Genomic DNA, 19,729 nt, shown 5'->3' with positions numbered 1-19,729 from the left:
CTCTTTGATGTATATATGATGGGTACAGACTGAAGGATGGACCCCTTTCATTTCCTTATAGCTCCAAGCAAAAGCATCTAGGTGGTTGGCCAACAGACTACACAGCTCCTTTTCCTGGGAAGGAGATAAAGAGGAGCTGATCTTCAATGCTTTCTCAGGGCCGAACTCCACATTCTTAACTTTGGGAGTGACAGGGTTGGTTGTACAAAGATCCACTAAGGTGCTAGCTTGGGCATCCTCCACCAATTCCTCTAAGGGTAGTGCACTGGTAGGTGGATCCTGGATCAAGGTCTCGATCAAGTCATCCTCGGTTAGGGGGTCTTTCCTAGTGGTATCTAAGGTGCACAGAGGTGCTGAGTACACCTCGTCTTCTTCTCCTTCTTCCAACCAGAGTGGTAAATCATGCTCTAAAGAAGGTTGGGCAGGAGGGTATAGGACTAGCTGCTTGGACATGGGACCATTTTTGATGGTCATGTTTCCTGCCCGACAACTTATGTAAGCATCTGCAGTAGCTAACCAAGGCCTTCCCAAAATGAGAGGATATCCAGTAAGCTTGGCCTTTGGTTGCAGAACCAGGAATTCTACAGGGTATTCCCAAGAATCAATGGAGACCATGACATCCTCCACAATCCCTTCGGGAGTCATGGTGGAGCGATCTGCTAATTGCAGTACTGTCGAGGTCTTTCTCAAGGAACCCTGAAGATTGAGTTTAAGCATGGTATCCCTGGTCATCACATTGATGGCCGCCCCCAGATCAATCAAGGTGTGGGGGATAATGGTGCCATTGATGTGAACATCTACTACAGGACTTCCAGGATCTAGGTACTTTGGGCAGATGACTTGTCCTAGCATAAGGTCAGACAGTTGTCCTATGACATTGATAGTTGAGGCATCTTTCTTCCGTCTGCCTGGGTGTTTGAAACACTTCTCCTTAACCAGCTTGTTATATATTGGCACATCCTTGATGGCTTGGAGAAGTGGGATTTTTACGCACAACTGCTTGAGCTCACCCAAAAGCTCATCTTCTTCTGGGTTAGGTTGTGTGGTGGCTATTAGTCTCTCAGGAAAGGGTGGAATAGGCTTTGGTTCACTCTCCTGATGGTCTTCCTCATCCTCTGGGGGAGGAGGCTGGCGATCTGGAAGAGTCTTTCCAGATCTAAGATTGATCTCCTGGATCTCCACAGCATAGGTAGGGCATGAGGTTTCCCCAGTGTATACCTGCTGGGCCTGTCTATTGTTGGGGTTCGGGTTCGGTTGAGTAGGCATTTGAGGTTGCCTTGGAGGAGCAGGAGGTAATGGTTGTGGTTGAACTGGAGGTGGAGGCAGAATGGCGGGTGGAGTGTTGTACTGAGGCCTCCACCCCGACTGAGGTGCATGTAGAGCCTCTATTCTACACCTACTTGTCTACCATTTTCCTCAGTTTTTCCTTGTCTTTCCTTCACTTTTGCCTCATTTTCACCATAAAACCACCCAGATCATTACATTAGGTGTCATTAAGCATGATCAAGCAAGTTTTGCTAATGAATGACTATTTGTTTAGATTTTGACTTACTTGCAGGAATCCCGCAGCTATCTGACGATCCTGCAGCTATCTGAAGATCCTGCAGCCTTTTTGTTAAACGCAATGTTCCACGTGTCGGTTTGCCAGATGAGCCACATGGGCACTTAGGTATCAACGTGCTCGAGGTTCCTGTTCCATTTTTCCAGCCATCCACGTCATCTTTACCCATGGTCAAAGCTGGTCAAGTTACGGTCAACTCAAGGCTGTTTAACGGTGATTGTGAGCTGCTTGGTCACGTCATCTTAAACGGTGACTTGTCCACGTTCTACAAGTGGTAGGGGACATGATCCAACATGGGATTCATTACCCATGATGACAGAAGCATTAAACTCATCCACGCAGCCGTATGATGTGTCCAGGAACCATAAATACGCATGACTGTTTTTTGTTTTTCAGTTAATTAGCTGTACGAGTAGGCTATCTTAGAAACCTCTATAAATAGCTGCGTCTGCGTACGCTCATGAGACTTTTTTTGGTTGTAATTTCTGAACTTGTGTTAAATTTAAGAGCGTTGTGAACTCTGTTTTTTAGTGCTATCCTAGCACTCTGTTTTGTACACTTTTTGCAAATGGAGGAATAAACATAGCACTGTTTTGAAGTTTCCAGATCTTTGAGTTTTCTTGTGGCTGAATGAATAGAGGGCCCCTGCTCATCTCAGCCTCTGTAAAGTATTTTATGTGTAGTATTTCTTTATTTTCTTATTCATTTCCTTAAGCATGTATAGTTTCATTTACTTGTTTTCCTTTCTTTCAAGCTGATCAGTGTTATTTCTTTGCAGGTTTCTTTTAGCCCGGGATTTATTTTTATGTGTGTGTGTTTGCTTTACAAACTAATGGTATTTGAAGTTGACAAATTCAAGTGCTGCTTTTGTTTTTATAGCTGATTTTTAATCTTATTTCTCAAAGAGCTGCTGACACATGAATGATCTTCATCATAAACTGTTATCTTTTAAGATCAGAATATCACTAACCTGCAGTCAGTTTTGAGTGCTTTTTGGACTATTCTTTCACTACTTTCTAACCATACTTTGCATAGTACATATGGCTGAAGTAGAGAGTTAGAAAGAGCAAAATATTACTACTAGTCTTTAAAGTAGGGTTTTGATTTTAAAGTGCTTCTTAGACTATTCTTTCACTACTTTCTAATCATACTTTGCATAGTACATATGGCTGAAGTAGAGAATTAGAAAGAGCAAACCATTATCATTAGTCTTTCAAGCAGATTTTTCTCACTTTTCTAATTCAACTTAAGCTACTTTCTATCCGTGCTTTACACAGTACATGTGCTTTGAAGCATCGAGTTAGAGAGAGATAATCTTTATTTTTGGGTTTTAAAAGTGACTTTCTTTTCTTTTATTAGCAGCAGCTTGAACGGTGTCTAGTGCCATTGGAAGTGGTCATTTGCTTTCAATTTTATTTCAAGTCATTTCAGTTCACTTATTCCTTTCAAGCATTTCCTTTCAAGCAAGTAGTTAGAAATCACTAAATCACACACTTTCACTCATTTAGGATTCACTCTACACACACACCATCACTCACATGTTTATAAATTATCACTTCATCTTAGGAACATAATTAACCACAACAACACCCCCAACGATAAGAAAAACTCTAAGAGGTTGCTTAAGTACATATAGTACACCTTCGCTTCATCAGCTTACGAGCCCCGGGTTGACAATAAATACTAGCAATTTAGATAACACTAAATTGACTAAACATTTTGGCGCCGTTGCCGGGGAAGTGAAATTAAGTAGCCATATTCTTAGAAAAAAAAAATATAAAGTTTCAAGGAAAGAAGTTAATAGCCTATCTAAGTATGCTCTCCTCTTGCACTTTGAAGTGATCTGGAGGATCAGAAAGGAGAAAGTTATTGATTTAATAGTTTCTTGAGTATGCTCTCTTCTTGCACCTAGAGTGAACTGGAAGATCAGAAAAAGAACTATTTAACTTGACTTGAAGATAAAATAAAAAATGACATGCATAGAGCTAGAGATTCTAGGGGAAGGTTTTTAGCTAGAGCTCGAAGTTCAATTTTTACAAGTCCATCTGCTTCAAGAGATAGACAAGAGACACCTCCCTTATCTCCAACCGAAACTCCTAGTCCTGAAATTCAAGAGCCAAGAGTTGACTCTCCTATACCTTCTATTGAGTTTGAACTAAGGAGAGACTCTTCTCTTTCTCCTACAAGAAAACCAATTGTAATTGAGGAAATAGACTCACCTAAGGAGGAAGGAGAAATCTCTTCTCATTCACCCTTTGTAGAAGAACCAGAAGATTTTGAAATCCCTAGGAGAATCATCATGGCAGAGGAAGAAGGAGGTGGTAGAGGTAGAGGTAGAGGAGGAGGAGGAAATAATAATAACAATGGAGGAGGTAGAGGTCCCATTGGAGGAAATAGAGATGGGGATAATTCATTTGGGTTTCCCATTGTTGATGAGGACTCCCGAGCCACCATGAAAAATATATCACCATCCGTCCTCCCAAATTTTCATGGATTAAGAACTGAGGACCCTGAAACATTCTTGTTTGAATTTGAAGTTGTGTGTCGAACCTATGACTATCTGGATGATACTCAGAAACTCAAACTGTTCCCATCAACATTAAAAGATCAAGCTTTGAAATGGTTCATGGGGTTAGTTACTCAATCCATTAGGACCTGGGATGAAATGAAACAAACCTTTTTGGATAGGTATTTGGACTATTGTATGCCTACTAATCATAAGGATGAGGTTTTTAAAATGGTGCAAAAAGAAGATGAGAGCTTAGAAGATTTACTTGAGAGATTTCAATATAATTTAAAAAGAGCAAAAATGAGTACCTTGGATGAAGAGACCTTAAAAGCCCTCTTATTAAAAGCCATTAGGGATGAATGCATAGATATCTTAAACATGATGGGAAAGGGGGATATTTCTCAACTTTCTCTCAATGATATAGCAGAACTTTGTATCCATCTCTCAAGGGGCAAATCAAAAACTCAAAAAGGGCCTAGAGATCCTTCTCTCCTTAGGGCAAATAAATCTGCAACAGGATCAGTGAGTAGGGCTGAAATCGGTAATATGCTAGATGAATTTAAAACTGACATCTTAGGGAGTCTTAGTGAACAAATTGATACCCTTAAGATTCAAAATAAACAAAAAGCAGAAGCCGAGGCTATGACTATCTTTTGCCCGAAGTGTAGAAAGAAGCATGCTTTAAGGGAATGTCCCTTGGAAGCACAAGTTGTGGAAACCTGTGTAATTTGCTCAGAAACCCATGAGACCAAGGAATGTCCTTCAATCCCTGGCCTCAAAGCAGTCTTTCAAGAAGATCCAAGTACGCTTGAATCTCTTTGTTTTGTTGCAAGAAAACCTTGGCAGGGGCAGCAAAATCAAGGGTTTAATAACTCTATGAATTTCCAACCCCCACCAAATTGGAATCCTTGGCAACAACCTTGGTCACAACCACAAAATCCTTTCCAAGCATGGTTGCAAAGCATGCAAATGCAAAATCCTTATGGGAGATTTGCCCAATTCTATCAATATCCTCAATCCTTTCAAAATCAGCAAGCTCCCCAACTTCCAAATCAAGGTCAACAATTGTCATTACCATTCCCTCAACAACAACAACCTCCTCCACAAAATCAAAATTCTCAACTCTTGTTACAATCTCAACAGAGGCCAAATCAACTTCCCTCTCAACCTCAACCAAACCCCAATAATAGGAATCCTCAAAGTGCTTATGTGATGGAAGGTCAACCACTCATGGAAGGTCAACCATTCCCTACCTATATGGTTGTTCCTCTCAATGAGGTCCAACTCAGATCAGGTAGAATCCTAGACCAACCTTCTACAAGTGCTCAACAACCAAGCATTCCCGAGGAAGAATCTCTCAAAGCCAATAAGGGTTCTGAAGTATCCCTTCCAAACCCAAGCATTAAAGAAAAAGAAAAAGCATCAACTCCCTTAGTAGAGCAACCCACATCTTCAGCTATTCCTCCTTTTCCTGAAAGATTGCAAATTGATAAAGGAGTGGAGAAGCAGATTTGGTTGCCTGACTATAGCTTTCTAGATGAATTGAAAAATGTCTGTATCAAGATTCCCTTGTTAACAGCCATTAAGGAGATTCCCATTCTAGCAAAGACAATAAAGGAGATGAGTTTGAAAAAAACAATAAAAAGAACCAGAGATACCAAAAGGATACATCTAGTTGGAAAAATTGCAGACATTATGATGGGTAAAATTACCATGCAAAAATATGTAGATCCCGGTAGCCCTATTGTTAAAACTCATATTAATGGGGTTGAAATCCCAAACACCTTGATTGACTTAGGAGCCGCTATCAACATTATGAGTAGACAGACCATGGATCAGTTAAAACTTCCTAACCTTCTCTTTACACCTACTTTGTTGCAACTTGCAGATAGATCAATCATTAAACCTGATGGTGTATTGGAAGATATTCCAGTCTCACTAGACTCTTGGGAATATCCAGTTGATTTTATGATTTTAACTCCCAAGAACAATCTAGGAGGACATCCTCTTATTCTAGGAAGACCTTGGCTGGCCACAGCTGATGCTTTCATAAGTTGTAGGTCGGGAGACATGTATATATCAGATGGTAGTTCTACCAAGAAATTCAACTTGTATCCTCCCGCAAAGGAAATAACAGAAATAGGAGAAGATGAGTGGATTGATGATGAGGATACTCTTCAACCTGTTCTAACCATCTCTGAGATCAATGAGGACAGTCAAATTCTAAATACATTAGAAAATTTTGAGGTACCTTTAGAATATGACTCTTCACAATTTCAGTTAGATGCAGATATTGAATATCTCTCCTCTAGACAGATGTCTCTCTTCTCAATGGAAGAGTTTGGTAGTTCTACAATTGAAATCTTTCCAGGAAAAACATTAAACATTAACAAGAACTTGGAAAGATTACAACAAGAAGAATTAACTAAACTGTTGCAAAAACATTCCACTGCCTTTGCATGGGAATATACTGACATGAAAGGAATCGACCCTAAGACTTGTATTCATCACATTTATATTGAAGAAAATAGCAGACCCATTAGGCAGCCACAAAGACGGATGAATCCAAATCTTAGGGAAATTGTGAAAGAAGAACTTCAGAAATTGCTCAAGGTAAACTTCATTTACCCCATTTCAGATAGCCAATGGGTTTCTCCCTTGGTTATAGTGCCCAAAAAGAATGGTAAATGGAGAGTTTGCATTGACTATCGAGAATTGAACAAGGCAACCTTAAAGGATCATTTTCCTCTACCTTTTATTGATCAGGTACTAGACACTTTAGCAGGTAAAAAGTATTTCTCATTCTTGGATGGTTTTAGTGGTTACAATCAGATTCAGGTAGCACCTGAAGATCAAGACAAAACCACCTTTACTTGTCCTTGGGGAACTTTTGCCTATAGAGTACTCCCTTTTGGATTGTGCAATGCACCCGCTACATTTCAAAGGGCTGTACTAGGAATCTTCTCAGATCTGATTCATGATTGTGTAGAGGTATACATGGACCATTTCACAATCTATGGTAATACATTTGAAGAAGCTTTGACAAATTTGGAAAAAGTACTGGTAAGATGTAAGGAAACAAATCTTTCTTTAAGTCATGAAAAGTGTTTTATGATGTTTACTGAAGGGATTGTTTTAGGACATCATATCTCAGGAGATGGAATTAAAGTTGATAGATCTAAAGTAGAAGTCATCTCTAAGTTACCTGTTCCAAATTGCCAAAGAGATGTTAGAAGTTTTCTTGGGTTTACTGGTTATTACAGAAGATTTATTGAAAACTTCACTAAGATAGCATCCCCTCTTTTCAAACTACTTACTAAAGATTGTGAATTTAAGTGGGATCCTGAATGTCAATCTGCCTTTGAAGCTTTAAAGACTAGAATATCTGAAGCACCCATTTTAAGGGGTCCAAATTGGAAACTCCCTTTCCACATTTCTACTGATGCTTCAGATACAGCTTTAGGAGCTGTTTTGGGACAAAAGGATTTGATCCCTTATGCCATTTATTACACAAGTAAGAATTTGACTCCTACTGAGTTAAATTATACTGTTACTGAAAAGGAATTTCTAGCCGTTGTTCATGCTATAAACAAGTTTAGACACTATATAACCGGCTATGAAACCTTTGTCCACACTGATCACTCTGCCATTAGATACCTCATGAACAAACCAGTCACTAATGGTAGAGTTACAAGATGGCTTTTGCTTTTACAAGAATTCAACATAACTGTGTTAGATCGACCAGGTAAACAGAACACGGTAGCTGACTTCTTGTCTAGAATCCAAAACACTAATGAGGACTCTCCTGTAGAGGATAAATTTCCAGATGAATATTTGTTTGCAGTAACTACCAAAACCCCTTCGTATGCTGATATTGCTAATTATTTAGTTACTGGAAAGTTACCTTTACATTTATTTCCTAATGGGAAAAGGAAAATCATTCAGGATAGTTCACATTATTCTTGGATTTCTAATGAATTGTTCAGAACAGGGCCAGATTTGATGATCAGAAGATGTGTACGGGAGGATGAGATGCCTGACATCCTTAAGGCGTGTCATGACGAACCTTGTGGCGGACATTTTTCTGATAAGAGGACTGCCTATAAAATCCTTTCATCAGGATATTATTGGCCTTCTCTCTTTAAGGATGCAAAGCAATATGTTAAAAGGTGTGACAGTTGTCAAAGAATTGGGAGACCAACTCTTTCAAATGAAATGCCACTACAGCCACAGGTATGCATCGAACCTTTCGAGAAATGGGCTCTAGATTTTGTTGGACCAATTAATCCGCCATCCAAGCAAAATAGATATATACTGGTTTGTACTGATTATGTTACCAAGTGGGTAGAAGCTATAGCATTAACTTCTGCTACTGAAAATTCAGTTGTTCAATTTCTTTTCAAGGATATTTTCACTCGTTTTGGTGTCCCAAGAGAAATTGTAACAGATCAGGGAAGCCAATTTACATCAAGGATGATAGAGAAGCTGATGGAGGAATATAAGATCAAGCATAGAACGTCTACTCCATACCATCCGCAAGCGAATGGTCAAGTAGAATCTACAAATAAAGTTCTTGAAAGCATCATCACAAAGACTGTTCATCTTCATAGAAGAGATTGGGCAGAAAGGCTTCCTGAAGCCTTATGGGCCTATAGAACTACATGGAGGAACACCACAGGACATTCTCCCTATGAACTTGTTTATGGGAAGGAAGTCCTGTTCCCCATTGAGTTCCAAATCAAGACCTTCAAGACAGCAGTTCAATTGGGGATGAGCTTATCAGAAGCCCAGAAGCACAGAATGGACCAGTTAAATGAACTAGATGAAATGAGACAAGATGCAATTCTAAGAACCGATCTAGTTCAGCACCAAAGAAGCAAATGGCATGATCGACATATCAAAGAAAAGAAGTTTCAAAAGGGTGATTGGGCACTCTTGTTTGATTCAAAATTTAAGGACTTCAAAGGAAAATTTCAAACTCATTGGCTTGGGCCATATGAGATTGATGAAGTCTTTAATAATGGAGCAGTTAGAGTGAAGACTATTGATGAACTTCAAACTCCCTTTATTGTGAATGGCCACCGGTTGAAAGTCTACCACAAGCCACTCTCAAAAGAGGAGTTTGTTAAGTTATTCCAAGGCGATTCTGAAATGAGGCTGGTTGAGAAGAATTCTTCTCCTCCATCAGCCTAATCTATGTTTCTTTCAATTTCAATAAAAAAAAAAGAAAAAAAAAAAAAGAAAAAAAAGAGGAAAAATAAATAAATGTATGAGCCTGAAAACCAATCTTTGATTGGCAGTCTCATGCAGAAAACATGAGGTGAAAATCAGGGTCACCTGACACCTCATGTTTTCCAAAAAAAAAAATCTCTCTCTCTCTTTCATGTCATTTCATTTATTCCATCTCACCATTTCCTTCCATCTCACCATCCTCACTTCACCTCAATGCTTTCCACCCATTCATTCATTCATTCATTCCATTTCATTTCATTAATAATTTTTTTTTTCAGGCAACTAAAGTATTTTATGCAGCTGGAAGACACCATTACAGTTCCTGCAGCTATTTGGCAATTCTGCAGCCGTTTAGCCTTTCTGCAGCCTTCTGCACCTGCACAAGAAACACAGTCTGTCTGAAGAAAATATGTACAGTTCAAAATCATCAAAGACAAAGAGGAAAGAATCATGTGCTAGCAATAAAGTTAACAAAAGGTTAGTAGCAAATTATCAGAAGCCAAATCAAATGCGGATCTGAGGTATGTTTAAAATTTTAAACCTATAGTTATTTCATTACGCGGAATTTTCTGGATTATGTCTTGTTGGCCACTAATCGTAATGATTACCCATTTCCTTTTCCCATGCGACCACAAATCCACGAATCCTCCACGTCTACCAGCTCATAAATACCCATGATTTTTGAAATCACATATGGCTGTTTCTGTCATTAAGGTCTCATACCCTAATGACGTAACCTACCGTATTACATCTCTCAGTTCTCATCCCGCAGCCATGTGTCAATCCACAGCCGAAATCGGAGAATATAGCCGTTCCATTCATTATTTCGAAACCCTCTGCGCTCATAACACTCCATTCCTCGCTATCATCTCCCTTATTCCGTTTCACTCACTACGATTACCTCCAAAAACCATACTCTGTTTTTCCCTCTGCTGTATAGCCAGTAAACGTGTGATACAGTTGTATTACGACTGCTAGTCACCGTTTTACTGTGTTCACGCTGTTATCCACCACTTAACTCTGATTCAAGCCGTGAATTCTCGGTGTCTGAGGCTGTTGATGCACCCATATATCCCCTATTCCACAAAGTCTGAACAGGAACCGAGGAATTACTGTGTAAAGTCACGGAATTACTGTGTAAAGTCACCATCAAAGTCGTGTTTTAAACAGAGCTGAGGAATCGATGGGAAAACTTTTAAGGGCTGAACTAGAAGGTTCGAAATTCTTGGAGGCATACCCTCAGGTTGAGGAGGCATTGCAAAAAGCCAATTGGCTACAGTGCATCAAGAAGTTTAAGGGCTACCACAAAGAAGTAACAAAAGCCTTTGCAAGGTCATTCAAAGATAAAGACAGTCAAGTAGAGGTGGGTGATTTAACATTTGCAGTCAGTGAAGGAAGCATAGCAAGGGCTACATCTCTTCCACAAACCGGTGAACGCTGGTTCAAAAACCGGGCAGTCCAGGATCAACAATGGAAGCGGATTTTTAAAAACCCAGGTATGAATACAAGTGTTTTCACCAAAGGAATTCCTATCTCTCATGTTAAAGAAGAATGGAAAGTTCTACTGTTGTTAGTGCAAAAATTTTTCACGTGTGAAGGGAGATTTGGAGTATTGTACGTTTATCATGGTAAAATTATGCTGCAATTTCAAGGAGAACATGATATAAATCTTCCCTACTTTCTATTCCAAAGCCTTAGGAAAATGTGTTCCATGGCTCAACGGAATCCACGAAACATAGAAGCTTACCTCTGTCACCATAGTCTTGTTAAGTTATTGATAGAAGAACAATTAAAAGAAAAACAAGACACATGGGAGAAATTCCTTGTAAGGAATCATTTTGAAGAACCTGGAGAATCTTCTATACCTAGGAAAAGCAGAAGGAAGAGAAAAGAAAGTATCTCTGAGACTGTTCAAGGACAAACTGTAGAGGAAATAGAAGTACATCATCCTGAACCTGAGATTGAACCCACTAAAGACAGTGCTCAAGAGATTATCTCAGAAACCCTCGCTGAACTTGCCAAAGAAGCTGCCAAAAAGAGAAGAGAAGATAAAAAGAAACAAAAACAAGACAAGGGAAAATCCATAATTCAAGAAACTGATCAGACTCCAGAGCATTCTAATGATGAAGAAAGAGATAGCCAGCCCTTAGCACAAAGGTTAGCTAAACTCCATGAGAAAATTTCCCTCTCCAAGAAAGTAAAAGTACAAAAACCAAGGAAAAAGGCACAAAAAGAAACACAGAGTGCTGCCACTGTAAGAAGGAGTAGTAGATTGCAGAATAAAGGGAAAGCCACAAGGACACTCTTCGTTGATCTAAGCACACCTGAGAAGGGTGCTATAAAAACAAACCTTGAGGATAGTCCACAACGTGAGGTAGCTACTCCTCCAAGGGAGGACAGTCCATTTCAGCCGGAGTTTGAAACTAAAATTGAGCATGAATACAGTCCAAGGAAGTCACCAATTGTTGACCCAGTTCAACAAGAGGTGTACAACTATTTTGAAACATTGGAGCAGAACACTGCTGGCCCAAGTAATGTCATACCTCATGAGCAGCAAATAGACTTACTCAAACAAGAGATCTATGAACTTGAGGTGCTAAACCGTCACATTAAACAGAGAAATGAAGAAATGAAGCAGCAAGCTGATATTGCCAAAGCAATCCAAGATAACACCTTTCTTCACATGAGCATGTGGCAGAAGAAACACAGCAGACTCAAGAAGAGATGTAGAAGGATGAACAGAGCCTTAATCAATTTGAAATTCAGATGCATGTTCAAGAGACCAAAGGTTAATGTTTCCACACAAAGGAAGAGGAGGAGATTGGATGTCTTAGCTGAGGCATCCCAGCAGGTGGATTGAATTGTGATTTCATTGCATGAGGACATGCAATACCCTCGGAGTGGGGGTATGTAGAGCCTCTATTCTACACCTACTTGTCTACCATTTTCCTCAGTTTTTCCTTGTCTTTCCTTCACTTTTGCCTCATTTTCACCATAAAACCACCCAGATCATTACATTAGGTGTCATTAAGCATGATCAAGCAAGTTTTGCTAATGAATGACTATTTGTTTAGATTTTGACTTACTTGCAGGAATCCCGCAGCTATCTGACGATCCTGCAGCTATCTGAAGATCCTGTAGCCTTTTTGTTAAACGCAATGTTCCACGTGTCGGTTTGCCAGATGAGCCACATGGGCACTTAGGTATCAACGTGCTCGAGGTTCCTGTTCCATTTTTCCAGCCATCCACGTCATCTTTACCCATGGTCAAAGCTGGTCAAGTTACGGTCAACTCAAGGCTGTTTAACGGTGATTGTGAGCTGCTTGGTCACGTCATCTTAAACGGTGACTTGTCCACGTTCTACAAGTGGCAGGGGACATGATCCAACATGGGATTCATTACCCATGACGACAGAAGCATTAAACTCATCCACGCAGCCGTATGATGTGTCCAGGAACCATAAATACGCATGACTGTTTGTTGTTTTTCAGTTAATTAGCTGTACGAGTAGGCTATCTTAGAAACCTCTATAAATAGCTGCGTCTGCGTACGCTCATGAGACTTTTTTTGGTTGTAATTTCTGAACTTGTGTTAAATTTAAGAGCGTTGTGAACTCTGTTTTTTAGTGCTATCCTAGCACTCTGTTTTGTACACTTTTTGCAAATGGAGGAATAAACATAGCACTGTTTTGAAGTTTCCAGATCTTTGAGTTTTCTTGTGGCTGAATGAATAGAGGGCCCCTGCTCATCTCAGCCTCTGTAAAGTATTTTATGTGTAGTATTTCTTTATTTTCTTATTCATTTCCTTAAGCATGTATAGTTTCATTTACTTGTTTTCCTTTCTTTCAAGCTGATCAGTGTTATTTCTTTGCAGGTTTCTTTTAGCCCGGGATTTATTTTTATGTGTGTATGTTTGCTTTACAAACTAATGGTATTTGAAGTTGACAAATTCAAGTGTTGCTTTTGTTTTTATAGCTGATTTTTAATCTTATTTCTCAAAGAGCTGCTGACACATGAATGATCTTCATCATAAACTGTTATCTTTTAAGATCAGAATATCACTAACCTGCAGTCAGTTTTGAGTGCTTTTTGGACTATTCTTTCACTACTTTCTAACCATACTTTGCATAGTACATATGGCTGAAGTAGAGAGTTAGAAAGAGCAAAATATTACTACTAGTCTTTAAAGTAGGGTTTTGATTTTAAAGTGCTTCTTAGACTATTCTTTCACTACTTTCTAATCATACTTTGCATAGTACATATGGCTGAAGTAGAGAATTAGAAAGAGCAAACCATTATCATTAGTCTTTCAAGCAGATTTTTCTCACTTTTCTAATTCAACTTAAGCTACTTTCTATCCGTGCTTTACACAGTACATGTGCTTTGAAGCATCGAGTTAGAGAGAGATAATCTTTATTTTTGGGTTTTAAAAGTGACTTTCTTTTCTTTTATTAGCAGCAGCTTGAACGGTGTCTAGTGCCATTGGAAGTGGTCATTTGCTTTCAATTTTATTTCAAGTCATTTCAGTTCACTTATTCCTTTCAAGCATTTCCTTTCAAGCAAGTAGTTAGAAATCACTAAATCACACACTTTCACTCATTTAGGATTCACTCTACACACACACCATCACTCACTTGTTTATAAATTATCACTTCATCTTAGGAACATAATTAACCACAACAACACCCCCAACGATAAGAAAAACTCTAAGAGGTTGCTTAAGTACATATAGTACACCTTCGCTTCATCAGCTTACGAGCCCCGGGTTGACAATAAATACTAGCAATTTAGATAACACTAAATTGACTAAACAGTGCATTCCATTGAGGCTGTGGCTGGGTATGTGAGTGATATGGATGAGAAGTAGGTTGAGTGGGGTACTGAGGTGGATAAGACCATGGAGGAGGCATGGACCATGAAGGATGAGCAGGGGGACCCCAGGAAGGCATAGGAGTTGACTGGTTGGGGTCGTAATAAGCTTGAGATGCCCCTTGCATCCCCTGCTGATAAGGTCTAGATCCTTGTGGCCTCCTTTGGTTGAGGTAATAGAGAGGCTCTGTGGGAGCTTCGGTCCCTTGGTACATGGCTTTAAACCCAGGTAAGGTTAGACACTGATTTGTTGGGTGGTCCTCCTCACAAACGAAACACACTTCAACCGAATGCAATGGGCATTCGTTCTTAGGGTGTCTTCTGGTGCACCTAGGACAGAAGACAGCCAAGGCTCTCTCAGCTTCTTCTTTCTTCTACTGGATCCTGAATGTGTCTAGCTGCATGGCAATGGTCTGTCTCACCTCGCTCTTAAGATCTTCTAATTGGTTTGTAAACTCATGTTTGGAGAAAGGGAAACCAGTGGAGAGGAGATTTCCTCTACCTCGTTTCCTAGCTGCCCTGGAATGATTTCTAAACACAGTCTTGATGTCCTCATAAGGCAGTTGGTAAATGTCCCCCCCAGCTAACATGTGAAGGGTGTCTAAGAGATCTTCAGGGACTCCTCGGAGTAGAACCAACTTGAGGGATTCAGGGTCAAGTGTGCACCTGGCCCGCTTATAGCTAAGTTGGAACCTCTCCTCATAATCCTCTAAAGACTCATCACTCCCCATGGTCATCCGAAAGATCTCTCCCTTGGTTTCCTTAGACCTACAGTAATCCCGATACTTGGTATTGAAGGCTTGCTGCATCTGAGCCCAAGTAGCGATGCTATTCCCAGGTAATCCCATGAACCAGCGTAGTGCTGCATCCTTAAGAGTGGAAGGGAAAAGCTTCAGCTTTTGCCCATCTTCAGTATAGTCATAGGTTCTACAAAGGACAACAAACTCAAACAAGAAGGTATCAGGATCCTCAGTGGTCAGTCCATGGAAGTGAGGCAAGGCGGAGGGGCTAATGTTCTTCATTTTCATCTCTCCATTGGTCTCTCGGATGGGGAAAGCTCCTTCTATTCTCTCATCTTCTCTTCTATCATCAGCCATGGCTTCAGATGGAGTGGTCTCTAACTCTTCTTCTTCTATAGGGTCTTGGTATATCTCAGGATGTTCACCTATAGGTTCCTCTGGGTCACTGTCACCAAAGAAGAGAGAAGGGTGACTCAGTGATGTGGTGGGGGTGTTTGGTAGGAATTTGCCTGATCTATCTCGGTTCCTACGAGGCATGAAATGGAAAGGACTTTTCCTTTTTTTTTTTTTTTTGAGTGCTTTTGCTTTTTCTTTGGTACCTGCAAAACTGAAACAGAGTGATCTACAACTAACTATATTGCTCAAATGAAATTTGCGGAATTGGAAAGCTAATCTAGGAAAGCAAGAAATATTAATCTAGGAAAGCAGGAAATATTAATCTAGGAAAGCAAGAAATATTAATCTAGGAAAGCAGGAAATATTAATCTAGGAAAGCAGGAAATGCTAATCTATGAAAGCAGGAAATACTAAGCTAGGAAAGCAAGAAATACTAAGCTACTTTTGCAGAATGGAAATGAAATAAACTACTGAGCAGAAGTAAGAGTACGAAAGTAGAAGAAGAGCAACAATTACTAATACTCTGACGCTTCCCCGGCAACGGCGCCAAAAAGATGGTGAGCTCCAGTATTGTAGCAATAATGCTACAACTCCTGGGGCTTCCTGTCTCTCATTTTATCAACCCGGTAGTTCGTACAAACTTGGAAGCGACGGTGCTATATGCACAAGTACTAGCTCTTGTCGCAGCTGTCACTTGGTCAGCTGGCACAAGTCCGCTAGGGCTCAAGCCAACTTCTATAGGCTCTCAGAAGAAGCTTGCTAATTGATGGACGAAAAATATTCTCAAAGGAAAACTACTCTACTTGACAAAATGGACTGAAAGCAAATCAAAGCATGTAAACCTAGGAAACCCTAATTTAACTAGTCTAACCTCTACAATGCAAAGAATGTGAATGAAACCTCTACCAATGCTGCTGTTACCTCTAATAAGTGGAAATGCATGGATCTAAGCTACTTGCATCATAAAATACATGTTTTTGTATTTTTCCTTTAAGTGGATGGAATGATTGTGATTTTGTGCTAACTAGGGTTTGTTTGTGCAGATGGGATGGAGAAGGAAGGAAAGCGTGGGACAGGTTGGGGAGGCTAGGAGAGGTCCCTAGGGATCCTTAGCATCCATCCACAGAGGTTCCTCGCATTCAGATGCTCAGCAACTGAGTGAGTGGCCTCCTACAGGATGTCTGCAGGTGATCCTACAGGATACGCAGAGATTTCTACAGGATGTCTACAAATTGCTACAGGATGACCTACTGTGAGTGTTTGAAGTGATGGAGGAGTGATGGAATGGTAGGGGGAGATGTGTAAGGTAGGAATAAGGCTGGTGATGGCTCAGAAGTGGAAGAATAGGATAGGGAGTGAGTGTAGGGAGTAGGTTGGAAGATAGAGGATTAGGTCAACGAAAGGGCTAGAGAATGAAACTATGTGAGGAGTGAAAGACTTTGGGAGATAACAGAGCGGAGCAAGGGTCAACGATGTGTTTGCATGCGTGATCAAGATGGAGAATGAGGTAATGGAACGAGAGAGAGCAGTGTAAGTGAAACAAATGCTTATGACTGTCACCAAACCGAAAATGCATCAACCTAAACTACCTGTGCGTATAAATTCAATGAACAGCAATCCAAAACATGAAGGAGAATGTGCATGAAGCTGTGATGAAGGCGTGTGTGCAGGTGTGAATCATGTGGAAAGATCTATCATAACGAGACTATGTTGCAGCATGTATGAAGTGAAGAACTGCGTGTTTTTGTGGCTAGTATAGGCTGCACTCCAATCTCCAAACGGAGATGGCAGTGGAGACTTCCTCAACCTTTTTTTGCTGGAGCTCCAATGTATTATCAACCTGCTAATCTAACTAAACAACCGAAAGCAATTCAACCATAAACTAGTCCTATCTATGCTCATGAAAAAGACTAATTCAACAACCTGTAATTCAAATTGCATGTGAAAATGAAAACTCAGAGTGCTGAAACGAAATGCAAACAACACTACAGCAGAGGGGATCTATGGCTCTCAGGTTGGGCCCTAACCTGAGAGCTATAGTCTCCTTAAGAAAACTCAGAGCTAGATCAAAATCTGCCTTCTTTATTCATAATCTGATGTTATGCCAAAACTGGCTTACAACAAGAACTAACACCGAGCTGTGCTGAAAATTTACAATAGTAATGCGAAAGTTTCAACAACCTATCAAAGGCTACGGCCTCTATACTTATGCAAAAACGATCATCCAACAGGTCTCCTTGATTTTAGGAACTCGGCTGTCCAACTGAAGTTTAACTTGGTGATCCTGTAGAACAGTTATGACTGCTGTTCCTGTAGAACAGTTGGCTGCCTCTATGCTCGGTGGGGAGATTGGTTGGAGCTCGGAGCTACGGTGGGAATCACGAGGAAGGTCCCCAAGACTGTGGACATCCTCTCCTAAAAACCAGCAGTGCCACCTCATTGTCCCCTTGTCTCCTTTTTCGTGTCTTTTCTCCCTTTAAATGCAAAAAACCTGAAAGCATCATGCATTAGTCACGTAGATAATATGTCTACCCTTCTTCCTACAAACAACACGAACAAACTAAGAAATGCATGCATAAGCAATAAAATATGAATGGTTTGAGCAAGTAGAATAGGCCAAAATGAGCCCAAATTGTACCAAAATTGGGGCTCATCAGGTGCCACACAAGTTTCAAGTGGGCAACAAATTTTGGTTGCACTTGCAGAAAGAACGCCTTACCAGAGCCCATCGAAAGCTCAAACCTCTCCAATATGATCCTTACACCATTACCAAGGTTGTGGGAGACAATGCTTTTGAGATCAACATCCCCCCATTCCTTGGCCTGCACCAAGTGTTCAATGTGGACCACCTTCAACCATACTTGCCACCCATACTGGACACATCAGAAATTGCAGAACAACTCACACCAACAGAGTTAAACCCAAACTTCATGGAACAGGCCAAAACTGATCAGATTATGGACACACAAGTCAAGAGAACTTTCCAATAGAAGATCCAACTATATCGGGTTGTCAAAGCTAACCAAAAACTGCACCAAGGCAAGTGGCTCATCAGGGACCAAGTTCAACAGAAATTTCCCCATCTCATGGAGGAAATCAATGCAATGGGGGGCATTTCTTCCTAAGGGGGTGGGATTGATCCAAATGGATGTTGGTGGCCACCCACATCTTCCACTTGGACCCCTACCATTGTCTCTTTCTATTTTTGAGTTTCCTTAACTGTAGCACAATTTACTATTTCTGGCATTTTTTCGGATTGTTAACTTCTGGAGCTATTTTGAGGCCCTAAATGACATATTTGGAGAAAAATAGGGCCAACACTAACTTATGATTAATGTTGGACACTCAAAAGTTGTATTCCTTCGATAGATATTTCTAATGAGGTATTGTGCCTATCAAACAGAGATTGTATGCCAAAAGTTACAACCTTGAGAAGTTGATGTACCAATTTACCCAAACAGGGCTCATAGTTTTGGTGCTTGTTGGCTTGAGAGGGCCTGACCCATGTTTAGCATTAGTTAGCCAAACAAATCCCTACACTGTTGGCCCTTTCGATATTAGCCCGTGGAGCGCAGACTGAAGTTTCACTCGAAGAAGTATGGGAGGATGCTGGAACCAAGTTTCCGCACCCTTCAGATGGATGTGATGTCGGTTGATTCTAGCTATAACTGCCTCCGCGTAGGTTGCTTAGCCCTCTGTTCCACCCTTCAGTATCTTCAAGAAAGGGTACAATTAGTCTTTGCACAGCCCTAACCTGTGGCTCAGGGACTTTCGTGCTGCTAGGGCAGCGAACTATGATATTTCCCAAATTAGGCTAAGTGTTTTACTTATCTTATTAACCGATCTTAGTTAGCTTCATGTAAATAGATGTTCTTACTTGCGTTCACTTAATCAACACATTTACATACATTCATGCATCATATAAGCATTATAAGTGAAATTCATACCCAACATAACAAGATGCATAAACGGGAAATAAAGACTTAGAAATTGTAGAATACTTCTCTTTATTGATAATTCGGGACGATTACAGACTCAACTCGCCCTGCGCACTCAGTTGTAGGGGTCCGCGCACTTAGCTGCAGACTTCTAGGCCTCTGCACAATCAGCTGCAGAGCCTCTACCTACGCTACAACCCGAACTTAGACTTCTACTACAGAGCTATCTCTCATACATGTCGATGCTTCCTTCATCTGTCCCCCCTAAGTACTTAGAGCTTAGCTCTTTTTATACAATCCCATGGTCTGCGGACGATGGGTAGATATTTTACAGCCAACATTATATTTCCAAAATAAGGGCAGACAATGCTATGACTCTTTAACCCCTACGTGCTCCGTGACCATAAAATGCGGAGTCTTTACACTTGGATTATGAAATTTGACGAAAATATGGGCTTTTAGCCCCAAAACTACCCTTGGGGGAT

Source organism: Pinus tabuliformis, chromosome 5_1 (assembly GCF_031772625.1).
Source record: "Pinus tabuliformis cultivar Carrire ecotype Pingquan chromosome 5_1, CPIR1, whole genome shotgun sequence".
Taxonomy (NCBI): domain Eukaryota; kingdom Viridiplantae; phylum Streptophyta; class Pinopsida; order Pinales; family Pinaceae; genus Pinus; species Pinus tabuliformis.
Note: the sequence above shows the minus strand (reverse complement) of the source record.